The following is an 18,564-nucleotide window of genomic DNA, read 5'->3' on the forward strand; positions in this document are numbered from 1 at the left end:
TACCATAATAGAACCATTCTTAAGTAACCTCAAAGCACACTCGTGCAATGTATGAAAGGCATTCCATACTACCCTTCACACTAAGCATAACCTTGAAGTCGTCCTAGTCATAATTACCCTCATTTGGTCTCATTATTAGCTTACTTCATATAGACAAGGAAACTATCACCTTTAGTCAATCATATCATGGAAGGCAACTATAACAACAATCCATCAAACATACACCATAAGCATAAGACACTAGCATATTTATCTCATAGGTCACCATAACATAAAAGGAACACACCATAGATACCTTCAAAGCATACTTGTGCAATGCATAAGTAAGATCCCATACTTTTACCCACACCAAGCAAGGCTTCTTAAGTACCCATAGTTCATAACTACTATTCTTGTTCATAACTACTATTCTTGTTCATACTACTACACTATTTGGGACATAAGCCTTAATCGACATAGACCATGAGAGCTAAATCATGGAATTCGGTGTCTAACCCACACCGAAAGGGGGTTGTCCTACTTGCCTAAGGTAGAACCAAACTCTTAGCTTGGGTGAATCCAAAAGCTAAGTAACCTATGAGGGCACGTAGTTTATGGGATAAGAGGATTGATTCTAGAAACCCGGCCTCTACTATCATGAGGGCTTCCATCCCACGAGATTGCTCCTAGGAACCGAGCCTCTACTAACGTGAGAGCTCCCATCTCAAGAGATTTCTATTAGAAACCCGACCTCTACTAACGTGAGGGCTTCTATCTTATATCAATATCCACTCGGTGCTAGGCATTAAGTCCTACTGAGTTAACATTAAGTCTTGACTTAAGTTCATAATTGTGGAAGAGTGTCTTGACACTCAATCCACATAACTCATACTAAAGCTCCTAGATTCATTAGGGGAGACTAGTCTTCAACCCTTAGAATCACTATATGTGACAAACCTTTCACATTTTATCATAATATTCATGCCTAAGTGTATATATGGAATTAACCTTTCAACAACACTACAACTAGATCATGAGCACATTCACTTTACTCTCAAAGTGTCTCTAAAATATGTACTAAACTTCATACAACATACACACTACCATGTCTTGCCCCTTTCTAAGGTCAAAACTCATATTAGATCAACACATCTAGAATGAATACATTAGACATGAATATATTCACAATTCAAGTAGTTCAATTACTACAAGCCAAATCTCATACTTCTCCCCCTTGAGGTTCAATTCTTACTTTCCATCATCCCACCTAGGGTTCAAGCACTAAACATAGATGTCCTCCTAACCTATGTGATTCTATCACTTTATGCATCCAATCCTTCATGAGGCAAGTTAGGTGGTAAGGTCTTATCATAACCATTCTATCTAATAGTCTAACATTATCTCATAAGCTTCACTTTTGGAGCCTTAATATGCATAATTCATCCTATTGGATTTGCCCTCAAAACCCTAGGACCATCACAAGATGAGAACCCCCTTTCATGTCAAGTTCATACTCATGCCTAATATCATGTCTTGAATTCTACATTAGACAAGGATATCATCATGACTCAAGTGATTTTATCACTTCCTACCATCTATTATTCATAAGGTGAGTTAGGTAGATAAGGGTCTTTCATCACAATTCTATCAATTAGCCTTCTATTCACATGTAGATTTTACTCTCAAAGCCTTGGCATCTATAGTTAATCATATTAGCTTTACTTTCAAGTCCTAGTGATTAACATTCATGACTACAAGCCCTATTCTCAAAGTTTCACTTCTACAATCAACATTCATACCTAGATTTCAAGGTATTCTAATCATATTCTTCATTACTAGGTGATTCTAGGTAGAATTCATCATAAAGATTCAACTTTAGCTTTACTAGTCAAGATCCATCATTTGAACTATAGTCTAATTCGATTCATATCTATATGATTCTAACCTTGAACAATTGCTACACATGACATTGATTTATGAAGATCAAATTCAATTTCTTCAATTTCACTTCTTATGGCATAAACTCACAAAATAGCAAATTCATCAAATAAACTAGGGTTAACCATAAAAATCACACAAATTCATCAATACATCATGATACAATACTAAAACAATCATAATCGAGTATTATCCAACCAATTGGAATCAAACTCAAACACTACCCATACTTTGGAAGAAACCCTATCTTAGATTGAGAGTTTTCTTCAAAATTGGGGGAAACCTAGGGGGCTCTATGGATGGAAGAACCCATAGATGAAGAAACTAACATACCTTATTGAAGATTCACCATGAATTTGAGGAGAAAAGGCAGCCCCTTGAACCCTAGACTTCACCTTTGATCTTGTTCTTCTATGGAGTTCTAGTGAGAGAATTATTTGAGAGGGAGTTGGGGTCTTTAGATGAATGAGTTAATGACTTAGTTTTAAGGTCCTATTTAGCTTATATAAGTGGTTTAATAACTAACTAACCGACCTCCCTTAACCCCTATGTAATTACCAATTAATCCCTTAACCCCTAGCTTAAAAACTACACTTGAAAAACTGTTACTCACGAACCAACCACCCATGGACCGTGGGTGGGTCCACGCTCCGTACTGCACCTTCGTAGGTGCTGGACTGTGGCTTAGAGGTGCAGGCCAACTCAGGCCTTGACCCACGACCCCAACCCCAACCCATGGGGCGTGGGTCCACTCACGACCAGTAGATGGCAAGCGTGGGTTGCTGAAATTTGACAGCTTTTAGGGCTGTTTTGAGGTCCTCCTCAAGGACCCCTTGGGTGGTCCTTGGGGAATCGTACCTTGACGCCCTAACCCTTAAACCTCAATTCTAAGTACGGGATCCATTTCTATGAGTTTTAATCCTCCTACCACACTCTAAAACTCTTACGAAAGGCTCTAGAACTCTCTAGTTCAACTTACTAGTTTCCGGGGAGTAATATTGTGATTGTGGCTTGTTGAATGGATCGGGTGTTGCGTTTCGACACACTAACTTGGATCGGTTGCCACGTTCTGGCATAATTATGGGATTGGTTGCCACGTTCTGACATAATCATTGGATCAGGTACCACGTTCCGGTATGCTAACTGTTTGGGTTTGGGTTCCCTCAGAGGACCAATGATTTGAGATAATTGTATGCCTTGAGGATTGTGAAATTGTACCTTGTTCGTAATGATAATTGGTATTGTATTTTCCGGAGTTGTTATATGGTTATGAGGACTAATGCTTGATTGTTATTCTATGTTGAGTAAACTTGATATGTACCTTGATGTTGAGTGAACCGGAAGGGGCAAAACCTACCGGGATGTGATACGGTAGATGGGGAGTTAACGGTTCAAGAATTGTTAATGTCCGAGTAAAAGGTGTTGTGTATTGTAATGGCGAGGAGTGGGGGTAGTGTAGGTGATGTAAGTGCTTAGGTGGATTTCATTTTGGAGAAAAAAATTGGTGTTTAGTGGTTAAAAAGCTTGACGTAATGTACTATATGGCCATGGCTGGGTAATATGAAGAAGAAGTAAGGATATGACGTGAGCGGTTAGTTGGAATGCTTGTAGTTGTATTTGGGGACTTTTCTATGTGTTAGAATAGTTCGGCTATGATCAAGAGCCTAATAAGTAGGTTGACCGAGATGGTGGTTAGTAGTCAGAGTACTAGTGTAATTCTGAGGTTCTCAAGAGAGGGTAAAGGTGGAGAAGCGAGTGGTTTATTGCATGTTCTTGCCAGTTGTTTTTTTATGTTACGTGGTGGGCGTCGGGTTGACCGATGATGCCTACCAGTACGCGTGATTTGTACTGATACTACTCTTGCTATGTCTTTTGACAAAGTCTGGATGCAGGTTGGTGATGTTCCATTAGCTGAAGATGAAGAATTCTCCAGCAACTTCTACTTTTCTTTCCGCATGGTGGGAGCTGTGTCTTTTATTATTATGTCCAGTTTGTACTCTTAGTAGCTCTTGTACCTGTTTAGACTAGATTCTTGGGGGGGTGGGGGTAGTTACTTTACAAGTTTTAGCTCTAAATTGTTAAAAAGTTTTATTTATGAAAAATCCTATGATTTCGTTTATCTCTGTTTTTCGTTAATTTTTCGCATGTTTTAACTATTGGGATATGAGGGTTCTCCTACTTAGGCGTTAGAGTGGGTGCCCGCATGACCCGGTGGATTGGATCGTGACAGACGGATTGGGCGGATCGAGAGGATTAAGATATAAATTAATACGTGTAATTGTGTTTAATTTGAGAAGAGATGCTATTAAATGTTTTCAAACTGGTTGATGTCACACCTAAATTCTTAAGTTAAACTTCTACACATACAAACAACGTAGGATTTTATTTTCCTACACCGCCTTTTCATTTATTTTAATTCTCTACATGATATTCAATACTTGTTTTGAACTTTAATTAATCAGAATTCGCATAGTGAAATACCACTTTTTTGGGTACCTTCCACTTTCCATCTTTAGAACAAATTGAGGTGAAATGAATTGTTTAGTGACCCAAGATTTAACTAGTGTTTTAATTTAATAAATTCAAATCTCAAGTATAATTATCGGCCTAAGTGTATATATACTGAATCTAGGGATTATCATTTAAGTCATATTTGTAATGTGTAAAATTTTGCAAGTATATACACTTCAGTACAACACCAAATATGTGGCGTATGTTCATAAAGCTAAAGTCCAAACCCATATGGTTTAAATTTAGTCAATTTCGTCTAAAGTTTAATCATTTTTTTCCTGAATTTCAATCATATGTCGCTAAATTCAGTTATTTTCACCTAAAGTTCATGCACATATGACTAAAACTCAATCAGAAATGCCTGAACATCGATCATATGTTGTCTAAGGTTACACTTTCAAACATCATATATCTAAAGTAGTTTCACAGTAAAAGTGCAAAAAATTCTAAAATTAGGTATAGATTAAATAACGGTGTCTTAATAGAATACCTCGTAAAGTTTTTACAAAATAATCGGTCTCCCATAAAATTCTCTTATGTTGTCTTTTCTTCACAACATACTAATTAAGCCCAATCTTAGATGGGCCATATAGTCAAGGCCTTCAACCTATGGACCTTTTCTTATAGTAAAAAAAAATGACTCTTTTTTCTTTTAATATTTCTTGCTATTTATAGACCTTTTGGATTTGGATCATGATCTATAAATTCATTTCGAGCAACCTAAAAATCTTATGACAAAACGTTAAAAAATCATTGTCTAAAATTTTGTTAGTTATTGAAAAAGTTAGACAATAGCACACTATTTTGTTTGTAATATTGAGAAATGTATGAACAAACATTAAACTCGAGTTTAACGTTTTACGATAAACTGTTAAAAGTATATTTGGTCAACTTTTAAAAATAAGAGCAAAATCTAAATGACAACTTTTAAAAAAAGGAAATTTCCATAAATCAGCCTACACAATTTATTTATTTATAAAAAGGACCGAGACCAGCTTTAAAGGCCTTATTAAAAAGCCCATTTTCTTGTTATTGGGCCAATTTTCGAAACGTCAACAAGATTTTAGATAGGCCCATCTAAAAATGATTTAATGATAAATAATTTCGTTGTATTTTAAAATCAAATACTTATACCTCGTAGACTATAAATATTTGACACAATATTGAGTTTTGAAAAGATCATGAGGTATAAATATTTTGTTGATTTTGTTTTATTCGCGCCTTTAATTAAAAAGAGAATAAATATTTTTCGGAAATGTGTATCTTTGATAGTTCTTAAGCATTTATGTATTTGTATTTTTTTAATTATATTATTTGTTACATTTCTCATTCTTATTCTAACTTGCTTTTCTATTGTTCACCTTCAAATTAACTTGAGTTTATTTAGTTCAAACATGTTCATTTGTGTAGATTTTCATTATATAAGAGGTATAAATACTTTTTAAAAAATAGGGGATAACAATCATTGTACTTGTGTAGGGTTTTTATGTGTTTTGTTTTTTAAAAATAATAATATATGAGTTAAGTATGAAATCTAATCATATTAATTATATAAGGAATAAAATATTGTTGACATACACGCGATGTTTGCATCAAGCAAATAAATGTAAGAATTAAGAAGTGTACCTTGCACTATGATTAAATGATATATATTTTCACTTTTTTTTTTATACTTTAGACAATTATATATTTTGATTTTATATAATCAATGAATACAAATAAATATTCTTAACAATTTTTTATAAATAGTTAATGGAATTTAAAGATGGTTGTCTTTTTCTTTAAGTGCTCTAGTCAAAAGAATGTCTAGCCCAAGTTAAAAGGCCCCTTTATTTTTAATTAGTCAAAAGTTTCAACCTCTTATATATATTTATTTTTTAAAAAATAGAATTTGTAAAAAAAACACTAATACACCACAATGTGAAACTATGGAGATACATTATTGTATACTTATATTATTAGAGTTGAGCTATAAATATTTTTTATAAGATGGAAATCTAGAATATAATCAAAGTTTTAATTGACATAATTCTCTAAAAGTTGTCAACAGAGCGAAATCACCGAAGCGAGTAAAAGACTAAAGAGTCTTCTTCGAAGGTTATTATGCATCCTTATTCATAGAAGAGTGTTGTAAGGTAGGTTTGGGTATAACAAGACTTGAACCTGCAACCATTCGGTTAAAAGCCCAATGCTCTACCAACTGAGCTATACACCCCAAAAAAAGATATAAATAAGGATTGGTACGGAAAAGAGGTCCGCCCCACTTCTTCTCATTATAAAGAAATAGCATATCAGAATAGAAAAATTAATATTTCTAGGTTTGTGTTAGAAATGACATTCAATTGATTTTTGAGAGAAAAAAATGATCCCAATAGATTTCTAACCACTAATATGAAACATGCTAAAACATAAACCCCAAGAAATTGATGATAAGGGGTATCTAAATTGTACTATATAGTGGGGAAAAATATATGAGGTTATGGATCAATTAAGTAGGTCCATTCATTACATATAAAACATGTTAGTGAACTCCAAATAGTTGGTATATAATAAGGTCCATCCAAAATAAATCCATGTGACCTATGTTTACTATTTGACACAACAAGGGTATATATAATAATAAAAAAGTACTCTATTATCATATGGTTACCATAAAAGTTAAAAAAAAAAAAAAGGCCTATCCTACACTAAAAGTCAAAATTTATTTTGTAAATTATATTTTTATTTTCTTTTAATTCAATTTTCCAAAAATATTTTTTTTTAAAATCATGTGTTAGCATATGCTTTTCCTCTAGAATAACATGCTCATCACGTGACTAACCCCATATTGCCAATCATGCATAGATTTTTTTTCTTCCTTTTTTCTTATTTGACCAAAGAAAAATAATACTTAGTCATAAAGATGATCCAGTCAAAATGCCCTCGAGGGTTGACCTAGTAGTTACTGAAGTGAATTGAGAATTATGATGTTTCAGCTTCAATTTCCATCCGAGACAAAAAAACGCTAGGTGATATCATCTCATTTTGTCCTAATATGATGGACAAAGTTATAATCTGTTACATGTTGTTGGTGATCGAGAGATGAGAGATATTCTGTAAAAGTCAATCAATGTGCGCCACAAGTTAACCTAGACACCACGATTATTAAAAAACAATGAATAAATCAAAATGTGTTAGGTTTGTCTGTCCATATTTGTTATATGTTTCCTAACACGATAAATAAAATTTGGACTTGTTAATACGTGTTGTTCAATCAAGAATAGTCCTAGGTTAGTAATTTAATTATTAATTTATTAAACCAATTAATACTTAATTTTCTTGAGATTGAATTAATCTCTCCCGCATTTTTCGCTCACACAAAAAAAAGTCTACAAAAGAAAAATGTTTGATATATATAAATTATAACCGACAATTATCACAAATTTCCATGCAATTTTAACATGTCTTTGACATCCTATTGGCCTACCAATTAAATTCTAGTTTTTTTTTTTTTTTTACATTTTTGGTAAATACAAAGAAATATATCATTTTATGTATTTGAGTTTGTGGGGTATACAATTTGAGAATATTATAAGAAAGATTTTTGGTAAAAATCAAACCTTATATTAGGTGTATTATAGATCAAAGGTAGAAAGGTAGAAAGGTGCTTGACTGTAAAATTCACTATAGTCAAAAGTCAACCTTAGTAATTTGAATTGCGGTTTTTGTAAAAAAGAATCGCCGTTCTTTAAGAATAATACGTCAACTGGTCTATCTTAATTAAGAGTTCAATTGACACCTTATGTTCGGCTCTTTGTCACTTAGGGTAGTAGTGTGTTCCAAGGTTGAGATATTCACTCATTCATTAAAGTGGTATATTAGTTGAATTTAAAATATCGTGAAACAGTTCGATCCATGTTCTTATACGTATAGCATCATACTATTACTTCATTTACACATTATTGATGGGTAACGTGGACAACTGGCCACATCAGATAAAATTTCTGTATACATTTCGATACAAGCAAATATAATTAATTAATTCTAGATGGAATTAATTTTATCAAATTATTATTAATTAATATAGTTGGCACTATAAATAAATATAAATAATTCATTTATATTACAACTTGTTTCTGACCTCTTAATTACACCCTCAAAAATATGTTTCAGAATTTAGAATATTTTAATAGGATATCCTATCAGAAAAAAATATATTATATATTTGCTGTTGAATAATTAATCTTGCACGAAACATAAAAATATATTTTTTGACTTTTTGTTAATGTTAATGTTTTTATTTACTTAAAATTTACTTTATTTAATTTATTGGTTAAAGTGAAAGAAAAGTGAAATTGAAATATAACCAAACTGTCGGCAGAATATAATACACAATTTGACCCCCACGCGCACCCCCACCCCACCATAAAAATTAAAAAATAAGAACAAAACAAAAGTTAGAGAATAAAAATTATAAAGAAAAATGTACGTGTTACCTAACTAATTCTCATGTATTATTTTAATTAACTAGTAAATTTCTCGTAGCTAACAGAATTTTATGATAATTCATCGTTGAATATGATAAGCGATGAATTTCATTATTTAACTATAGGATTTGTCTTTCTTAAAATCATGTTATATTTTAATTCTAAATATAGCTTCTCATAGTTAAGTGATTTGATAAAATAAAAATACACATTAATTAGATACTTGTTTAGTGGTAAGAATTTGTCCAAATCCAATCTATTTAGGTTCATATTAAAAAAATCTCAATTTAGAGTTAATAAATGTTCATATTAAAGACGACTCTAAAATATTGACGGTTAACAAATTTAAGTTTTCAATCATCATTTAACATAATAAGAAAAAAATCATAGCTAAAGAATTTTAAAAAGTTCCACATATTACTCTTTTTTAGAGAAAAAAAAAAGGCTATTTATGCAAAGAAATATATTCTTGTTTGGTGTCAAAATCATTTATTTTTTGTACAAATACAAAGATCTAAATATTGAATATTTTCCTTGATGTACATGTTGTCCCATTTTATTATTATAAAATAATACTAGCAAAATAATTTTAATTATAAAATTCTCTTCTATTATTAGGTTGTCCCACATGGTATTAATTCTCCCAAACTCCCTCTATAGGAAAGCTCTAACATAATTAAATTAAAACTAATAAAGAGTTAAAGTCCAAAGGATCGTTTAGTTGGTGAACAAATTAAACATAAATTATAATTTCAGGATTATAATATAAAAATAAATAGATAATTTTATTGAACGAATGTAAGTTTTACTATAAATCGTGTATTTGGTTTTGAATTATAAAATTTTTATTTTCAATTTTAATCTTGATCACCTTTTAATTAGGTTTTGGCTAAAATGCTTTAGAAAATGGTAAATGTATCATTTCGTTGTTTTATCTCGAAATTGTTTTTCTTAAAGACGGTGAGATAAAAATAATATATAGATTATGATGTAAATAATTTCGAATTAAAAATTCTACCAAATATAGAATAAATTGAACTCATATTAAAATTTTAATACATTATCTCTTATTCTGCCAGATAAATAACTTTAAACGAATAACTAGAAAAAATCTTTATACAAAATAGTCAAGTCAAATTATATATATATTATATTACATGTATTTGTGTATTGTGCTGATTAATTTTAATTTAAGCAATTGAATAAATAACAGTTTAATTTAATTCTTTAAATAAAAAAAAAATCGGAAAGGAGAATCCAAAGATGGAAAAAAAGAATCCAATAATCACTAATGAGTACAAATGTTTGACAGATTATAAGTTTAAGTCTTTTTACTAATTAATATAATTAGTTTCACAAGAAAACAAAAAAAATTGAAGTTATAAGTCTTGTATTTTTTTTCTTGGATACATAGAAGCTTCATGAATAGGTAATTTTGTTTTTATTAATTATTATATATACTTTATGTATTTCTTATTTTATTTCACTAGTTTGGTCTAGGATCTTGTGCCACCTCATACATGTTATTATTACTTATTGTTTGCTAATACTTCCTTTTTTTCCCTTGTTTCTATTTGAGTTTGTTTGTAGCTTTTTATTTAGACAAGAGAAGCATCTTAATTAAACAGAATAATATGAGTGGTGATGAGATGGTTAAATTTTTTCATATTATTTAAAGATTTTTTATTTGAGTTCCTAGGAATGGAAAAGAATCTTCTTGGAAGTACCATCTGTAGAAATTAATTCTCTAATAAGTCGTGAATTCAAATTTAATTGGATCTGAATATAAATATTAAACACGAAAATAAAATTAAAAAATCTAATTAAATTGAGTTTTTTTTTTTTTTGGGTGGGGGTGGATGGGGTTAACCTAAAAGACATTCATCTGGGTATAAATAGTCTCTTTTTAGCCTACACTTTATCAATTACTAGTGAAAAAGATTTGAGCCTATGATTTTACTTTGCTAAAAAAAAGAAGGTTAGTCATGACTTTTGATTCTTGGAGAATGTATAAATTGCTATGCGCATTTTTAATTTGGATAGAATAAAAATTATTAATGTATAGACCTCTTTCTAAATTCGAAGATATTATTTCTAAATATTTTATTAGATTTATTTTGAGTTGGTCTATAGAAAACAGTCTCTTTGTCCCATAAATGTAGGGACAAAGTATGCATACATTCTTGATTCTACTCTTCCCAAACAATACTTGTGAAGAACCATAAATAGGAAAATAATATGAAATTTATGTTTTTATATTTTTGGATAATGTTATGATTTTTGTTATGAACAATTCAATGATTCAATGACATAAGTTTGTTATGTGCTTTAAATATGAAAAATGGACTAAAAATTGGACAAAAGTTGGTACTTATGACTTATGAGCAAGTCTAGGTTTTGGCCAAATTTATATATTAAAACAAAAACATCATTTGCTTTCTTCACTTTTTGCATAAAATTAGGTTTGATATTTCCATGGAGCTTTGTGTCCATAAAAAAGTTGAAATAATGGATCACAAGACATTGCTTAATTATGAGAACCCTAGGCTACTTCACCTACAAGTTTGTCATGCTATAAGAGGGGGGATGAACTAATGATTTTATGCCTTATTATATAGTTGATCAAGTGCAAATGCAATTATGTACTTTTATCCTTTGGTTTAGTTTAAAGATAAGTTGTATTGGGATTATTTTTTATTGACAATTTAATTTATTATTATATTAAAAATAATATGCATAGCGAAATTTATAAGAAAAAGTGGTTTTGCTATCCTTCATCTTATTTAGTAAAAAAAAGATTTGATAGACTTCAGGGATATTTTAGTCACTTTATTATTTTATCTTGAAATAATTAATCACGATATTATTATTTCACCTTTGACATGAATGATTAGTTGATGTACTAATTATCAGTGGCGGAGTCAGAATTTTGACTAAGGGGTGTCAAAATATAAAGAAATATAATCACGTAGAAGCCAAAGAATGTCAATATGTAATATATATACATACAATTATTTTTTTACCTAGCTAGATAGTGTAATTTCACAGTGAAGGATTATCAATCAACACTCTTCAAGTATATGTGGCTTCCCCACTGCTAATTATTAATCATAGTATAACTTGTCCAAAAATTAATAGCAAAATATGAGATAAGACGACACAAAAATTTTATTCTAGGATTATTTATGTTTGTCCAACATACCAAACTATCTCTAAAAGATATATGTACATTAGTTTTTTTTTTTTATCTTTTATTAGATTGATAATGTTTGAATCCTGAAAATCAAATCGTTTTTAATAAGTAACACTTGACTTCTAAAGTAATATGTTATTTTCAACATGAATTCAAATTAATCAATCATAAAAATAGATATAAAACATTGAATTGGAAAATTAAGAAAATAAAAAAGTTAACTTTGACCTAATCAAGATGGTTTATTTGGATTTTGGAGTTTTAGGATCCATCAAGGTTCAATGATCCCCAAATTATGTTTTATTTAGGGAAATATAATATCCCAACTTGTCTGGTACTTTATTGTTTATCGATAATCAATATCACCAATTGACATAACTTGATTAAACATGTTTACTGTAAAAAGAAGTTTAGTAAGTGTTCGATCATAGATTTCAAATATTATTCAGTTTATTTAAAAAATTTGAAGTTAGACCGTTAGAGTAAAAAATAAAGTTGAATTTGATTATATTTCTAAAAAAGATGAGAAGATGGAGGTTTATTTGAAATTTATGAAAATTAAATTAAAAAACAAGTTTGAAGCACTTTTTCAAATTTAAAATCAGATAAACCATTTATCCCTTATACTTAAATGTTATATGTTCTGAGTCATAAATTACAAATATCAAATAAAGTATATGTAATATTGTTAATATTTTCAATATGATTCGTGAAATACTGTATAAGATCAAGTTTATCGAATACACATCTGAAGAATAGCTTTTATATAAAAAAGTGCATAATGGTTATGAAAATAAATAAAATACAATGACCATATGGAGACTTTTGTTGCACAAGTTTAGCAATCAAAAATTCCATAAATTAAGGGTTGGCAATGGATTATTATTATTTGTTTATGTAAGCAAAAAACGTAATATCTACTTTTTTCACAAAATCTTCAATTTATATCTTATAGGAGTGATTAAAGGCAATAAAGACAAACGAAAAATAACACTTTCAAAAATAATCTTAGGCAAGTCTTTAGCACGCAATTAATTAATTAATTAATTAACTAACAACTGAAAACGACTCTTTAAAAAAATATTAATTAAATAAATTTAAAAGCATAAATCAGCAAATTACGCCAATTTTCCCGCTTCCTTATTACTATTTCGATATTTAATTTTTTTTTTGCTTCTTCTTTTGACTAACAAAAAGTATAATGAAAAAGAAAAAAAAACTATTTTAAAGTATAATGAAGTCATATTTTGATTTGGACATGTTCGTGATGCCGTTAATAACCAACGCATGATAAGTGCTTTTCTAGCTTAATGAAAATTTGATGAATTAATCCACCTATGTATCTTGATTTTACTCTTATAACGGGGAGTTAAATTACATATTAGTCAAGTAATATAAAGGGACATATATATGCTTGGTCATAGGTAAATCCAATATTTAAGCATTATGGGCTCATCATTTAAGATTTCTAGATTTGATACTATTATATATCTTTTATTTGTTGCAATATTAGTGATTTCTTTACACATAAATTTATGCTTCGTTTTAAAAATATCAGATTTAGATAAACTCGATAATTTGTAGCTATATTTATCCTTGTGCATGCTTAGCCTGTCGACTAAAAGACGCCTCCACTTTGTAATAGTTTATAACTAACAAAAAAAGTAACCATCGTCAATATTCAGTATATAACAAGTTTATTAGACATTAATTATATACCGCACATTTGCTAAAAAAATTGTGAAAAATAAGAAATTATTAAGTGCGTGGGAATGAAGAAATGATTTTTGGAAAAGAGACTTTATCTTTTATGTTAGGTTTGTCTACCACTTTGGTAACAAGTCAAAAAATTAAAAGTTAGTCAAGCTATATATTGTCCTTTTTGGTATTTTAATTTTAGGAATAATTATATTTTTGGTACCTTTATATTGATGAATTATAATTTTGACCCTTGTAATATTTGCATATTCAATCTCGATGCATTAAAAATGTGTACTTTTAATTCTCTTATATATATATATAGCTTCGATACGGTATAATTAGAAATATAGTATAAATTTTAAATAATACTTCGATAATTGAATGATTTAACACTCAATAATTTATTAATTTCTGAAGAATTACAATTTAAGGGATCAAAAGTACATGTAGTAATTAATTAAAAAAATAAATATACTTAACTAAATAATTACAATGGCCAAAACAAAATTTATCGATATTCGAGGAACTAATGTCTAAAAGTACTATATCCCTTAAATTTAATATACAATATTTGAAAAGAAAAAAAGATGATGAATTGAGGGATTTAATTTGGAAATAAATAAATAGATTTTTTTTTCTCCATTCTTTCATTTTCCATTATTAAATGCATAAAGTAACCGTTATAAAGTATGACTACTCAAGCCCAATGCACATAAATAGCTACTATTAATGCAACATTAAACTATTGAGACAAGATTGTGTAGTAACTCCATCACAAATTATTTATCGTAATTTTAAATAATAATTATCTAAGATAATTTTATTTTAGAAATTTAAGATAAAATTTATTTTATCCTTAAAAGTAATTACTCTTGACTAATATTTCAATTATAAGGTAGTAATACATAAATAAAATATATATTTAATGAAGAAAAAATATATTTTAAAATAATGAAAAAATTGAAGTTTATAGGTTCTAAAACAATTCCAAATAAATATTATAATAATGACTGAGATTTCAATCGACTATTACTAAATTTTTTGTTGTATTTCTTAATATGTATATATGATTTGAAAAGGCTATTGTATTATGTGAATTAATATTTTCAATTCACTTTTGTTAAAAGTTATGATAAATTGATAAACATTTTTCAATTCTTAACTGAAAGTCTCGAGTTTGAGCGTTGTACATCAATTTACTTTGGATAGGGAATACTTTATCTTCTTAGTTTAATTTTCTTAATGAAAATCTAAAATAAGTATATCTCAAAGCAGATATCAAATATCGAATAGAAAGAAATCCTCAAGTATTATTCCTATATCTTTCCCTTTTACCAAAAAATAATTCTATAGAAAATATTTTCTTTATTTACTCTTTAAAAATATAATTCTCTTTATTTATTTTCTTTGACTTTTTTTTTTACACAAGCACCAAAGCTAACTCCTTAAAATACGCCCAAAGTTGTGATGTTTGTGTCAAATTATATTATTTAATTTAAATTAAATTGAAAATAAAAGTTAGAGTGTGTATTGTTTAGTTACGATTAAACAACAAAAATATAAGTTAAGACACATATCATGTATTCATAGATGAATATGATACAGTAGATACGATTATGTTTTTCTCGACATTCATTTTAGGATTTACTAATTTTAATTTTGTGGGAGACTATATTCGGGCATCAACCACAGCTTCACCGACAACTTTTCTTCCTCCTCGCTTCTTATAACCGGGGACCAACAAATTAGAAAATCAATCATTCCTATCAAAGGAAAATGAAAGTAGTAATAAGTCGTGATATGAAATTCGTCGACTGTGATTAAGTGGTTTGTTATATTATATCAAAATATAAATCAAACCTTACATACTAACAATGTTTTTTATTTCTTCATATAATTAGAGTATTTTTCTCACAATTTAATCCCATATCTCCATGTCTTTACTCATAGTTTGTATACTACAAAAGAATTCAATATTATGAGTTAGATTCAAGTGAATATATATATATATTATACTTAATTATGTTAAATTTGTAAATGAGGATATAATAAAAAACAACTCAAATTAACTAATTTATATATAAAAAATAAATAAAAAACCCAATCACACATATATCACTGTCAACCGACAAAAAGCTCCCCTACCCCAAAATCAAAGAAGTAGTGTGATGGCCTAACTAAAAATACAACTATTTTTTTTTTCCTTTTTTCCATCGGTGTTCTATATTTATTTTACACCTTAACTAATTTAAATTTGTGTAACATAAGATTTGTTATAGGAGGAAACGTCGAGTAAAACTAAAAAATAATCACTTTTAACTTATGTTTAAAAAGTAGTCATTTTGTTACTAGAAGGGTACAACTTTAAGAATGGACACGATTAAACGGCCAACCACTTATAATTGTGTTTGAAGTTTTAAATTTCACGAGATAATAGTAAAATAAGATCGAAAAATGGCCAATAGATATCGATACCTCTAGTTAGAGGACGGAAATATTTTATTCACCAGGTAATAATTTTAGATGGTTAAAAAATACAACTAAGATGTGGGCAAATAAACATCATATCCCATTGTCTTCATGTCAATTTATGAGTCAGTCATTTGTTATCATGTAGTTTGTTTCTCACATGAATCTTGTTCTTCAACTTCTTATTACAACTTTTAAAGTGACTAACATAAGTGTTCTTGTTTTGTTTTTTCTAATGAAAGCCTTAAAAGAAAAGTTAAATTATTTTGTATGTCTTATAGGTTATGAATTTGAACAGTGGAATCAGTCATCATTACTTGTTTCAGGATGATTTGTCTATTTTATATTTGGGTTGTGTTGGATTTGGCTCTTTCCAAAGATGGATTAAGCAGTGATAGAAACAAAATTTTCATTATGGAGATCAAAATATGAAAAAGTAGACACATGAAAAAGTTATGGAAAATTCAACATCTATAAAAATGTAATTTTTTGTCGAATGAGATTTTGATGAACTCATTGACCCTACATGACTCCACTCCTAAAATTTAGAATTTGAAATTCATAAATAACTACAATAATTTCAACTTTTAGTATTAGGTCTATGCTGGATTTTTCCTCGAAATTTACATGAAGACAAGATGTTTCGTGCATCAAGCTGACAATATTTTATTAGTTTATTTTCTTTGGGGACAAGAAGTAGAAGTAGTATAGTTGATAGGTCCAAAAATCAAGATCTGCCCATCTATGGGGCATATGCAATAATTCACCAAACACTATACTAGTAGCTCTACACCTTAGTTGCCATAGATCTATATTTATATGGATCTTGTAGATTTGGTTATTGGACATTGGGTGATTTTTTTCACCATAGAATATTCTCTTCAAAGTATATATCATAAATATTTTGTGACAAGGATATGATTGTTGATTTATTGACATTGATGTATGTAGGGTGTTCACGAGTTGGTTTGAATCGATTGTTGATCAAAATCAAAATCAAATCAACTTAATCGGTTTTAAAATTATCAAAATCAAACCAAACCAAATACAATATACATTTATCGATTTGGTGATTATTGGTTTCGGTTTGGTTTGGTTTGGTTATTCGGTTATTAACCATACACAAAAATAAAAGAAACAATTCATTTAAAATGTGAAAAAAGTGACAACAATCCATTCAAAACAAAAAATAGTTAGAATGACTTAAATTACTAAACTTTCAATCACTAAATTTACTATCAATAAAGCTTTAAAATTCACTATATTGACCTAGAAAGAAGAGACAATAACATTTTCAGTCCTACAAAGAATTGACATAGAATCAATAAGATAAATGTTTCATCTTGGGCATTTTTGCTTTCAATAAGTAAATTATAAATTTTTTTAATGAAAATATGTATAAGATCTTTAAAATTGTTTATAAAAATAATATATTAAGTATGTATATTAATAAAATATATGTATATAATTCATCGGTTCGGTTCGGTTCGGTTATTTCTTCGGTTTTTTTCCGAATAAAACCATAATCAAACCAACTACTATCGGTTTTCAAAAATCTAAACCCAAACCAAACCAAACCAAACCCAAATAAAATTGGTTTTATTTTATCGGTTTAGTTTGATTTTTCGGTTTGAATTGGTTTTTATCCAAACCGTGAACACCCCTAGATGTATGTAAGAATGTTAGAAAAAATATAAGTGAAAATGAGCTATATAACTAGGTCTTGGAGTATCATTTATTCAAAATATAAGACACACATTCTAGATTTAACCTTTAGAGTTATGAATTTTAGGATAGCAACCTCAAGTGCTGATAAATGAGTTTTAATTTGTACGTTTTAATGAATTTCTTAATGAGCTCTAGTTTGTATGTTTTAATGAATTTCTTAATGAGTTATGATTTGTACGTTTTGATGAATTACTTAATGAGTTTTGATTTGTATGCATTTATGTAAGGGATTGCTATTCCTTCCGTCCAACAATAGTTGTCCACTATATTATTTTAGGATGTCTAACAATAATTGTTCACTTTATGAAATCAAGGAATAATTTTACATATCATTAATTATAGTCATTTTCCTATTACATTTTCAAGTCATTGTATTTATTATATTCTAAGGGTGATATAGTAAAATTACCCTTCTATTTATAGTTTTTAAAGAAAAATCTACAAAATCAATAATGAACAAATATTATTGCACAGAGGGAAGTAACAAATTATGTAAAAAAATTAAATGCACACCTAATTTTAATTATATATAAAGTTATAAAAGATTTCCTTTTTATTTCTCCATTAATTACTTTCCTA

General features: G+C 28.8%; 1 non-coding gene across 1 annotated transcript; it reads right to left on the reverse strand.

Annotated features, from left to right (window-relative positions):
• Nucleotides 1–6,570: 6,570 nt before the first annotated feature.
• Nucleotides 6,571–6,643, reverse strand: TRNAK-UUU (transfer RNA lysine (anticodon UUU)). Its single transcript has one exon. It is a non-coding gene; the product is annotated as a tRNA-Lys (tRNA).
• Between the last annotated feature and the right edge of the window lie 11,921 nt (nt 6,644–18,564).

This window comes from Solanum tuberosum, unplaced genomic scaffold (assembly GCF_000226075.1).
Source record: "Solanum tuberosum cultivar DM 1-3 516 R44 unplaced genomic scaffold, SolTub_3.0 scf00101, whole genome shotgun sequence".
In the NCBI taxonomy this organism is placed as follows: domain Eukaryota; kingdom Viridiplantae; phylum Streptophyta; class Magnoliopsida; order Solanales; family Solanaceae; genus Solanum; species Solanum tuberosum.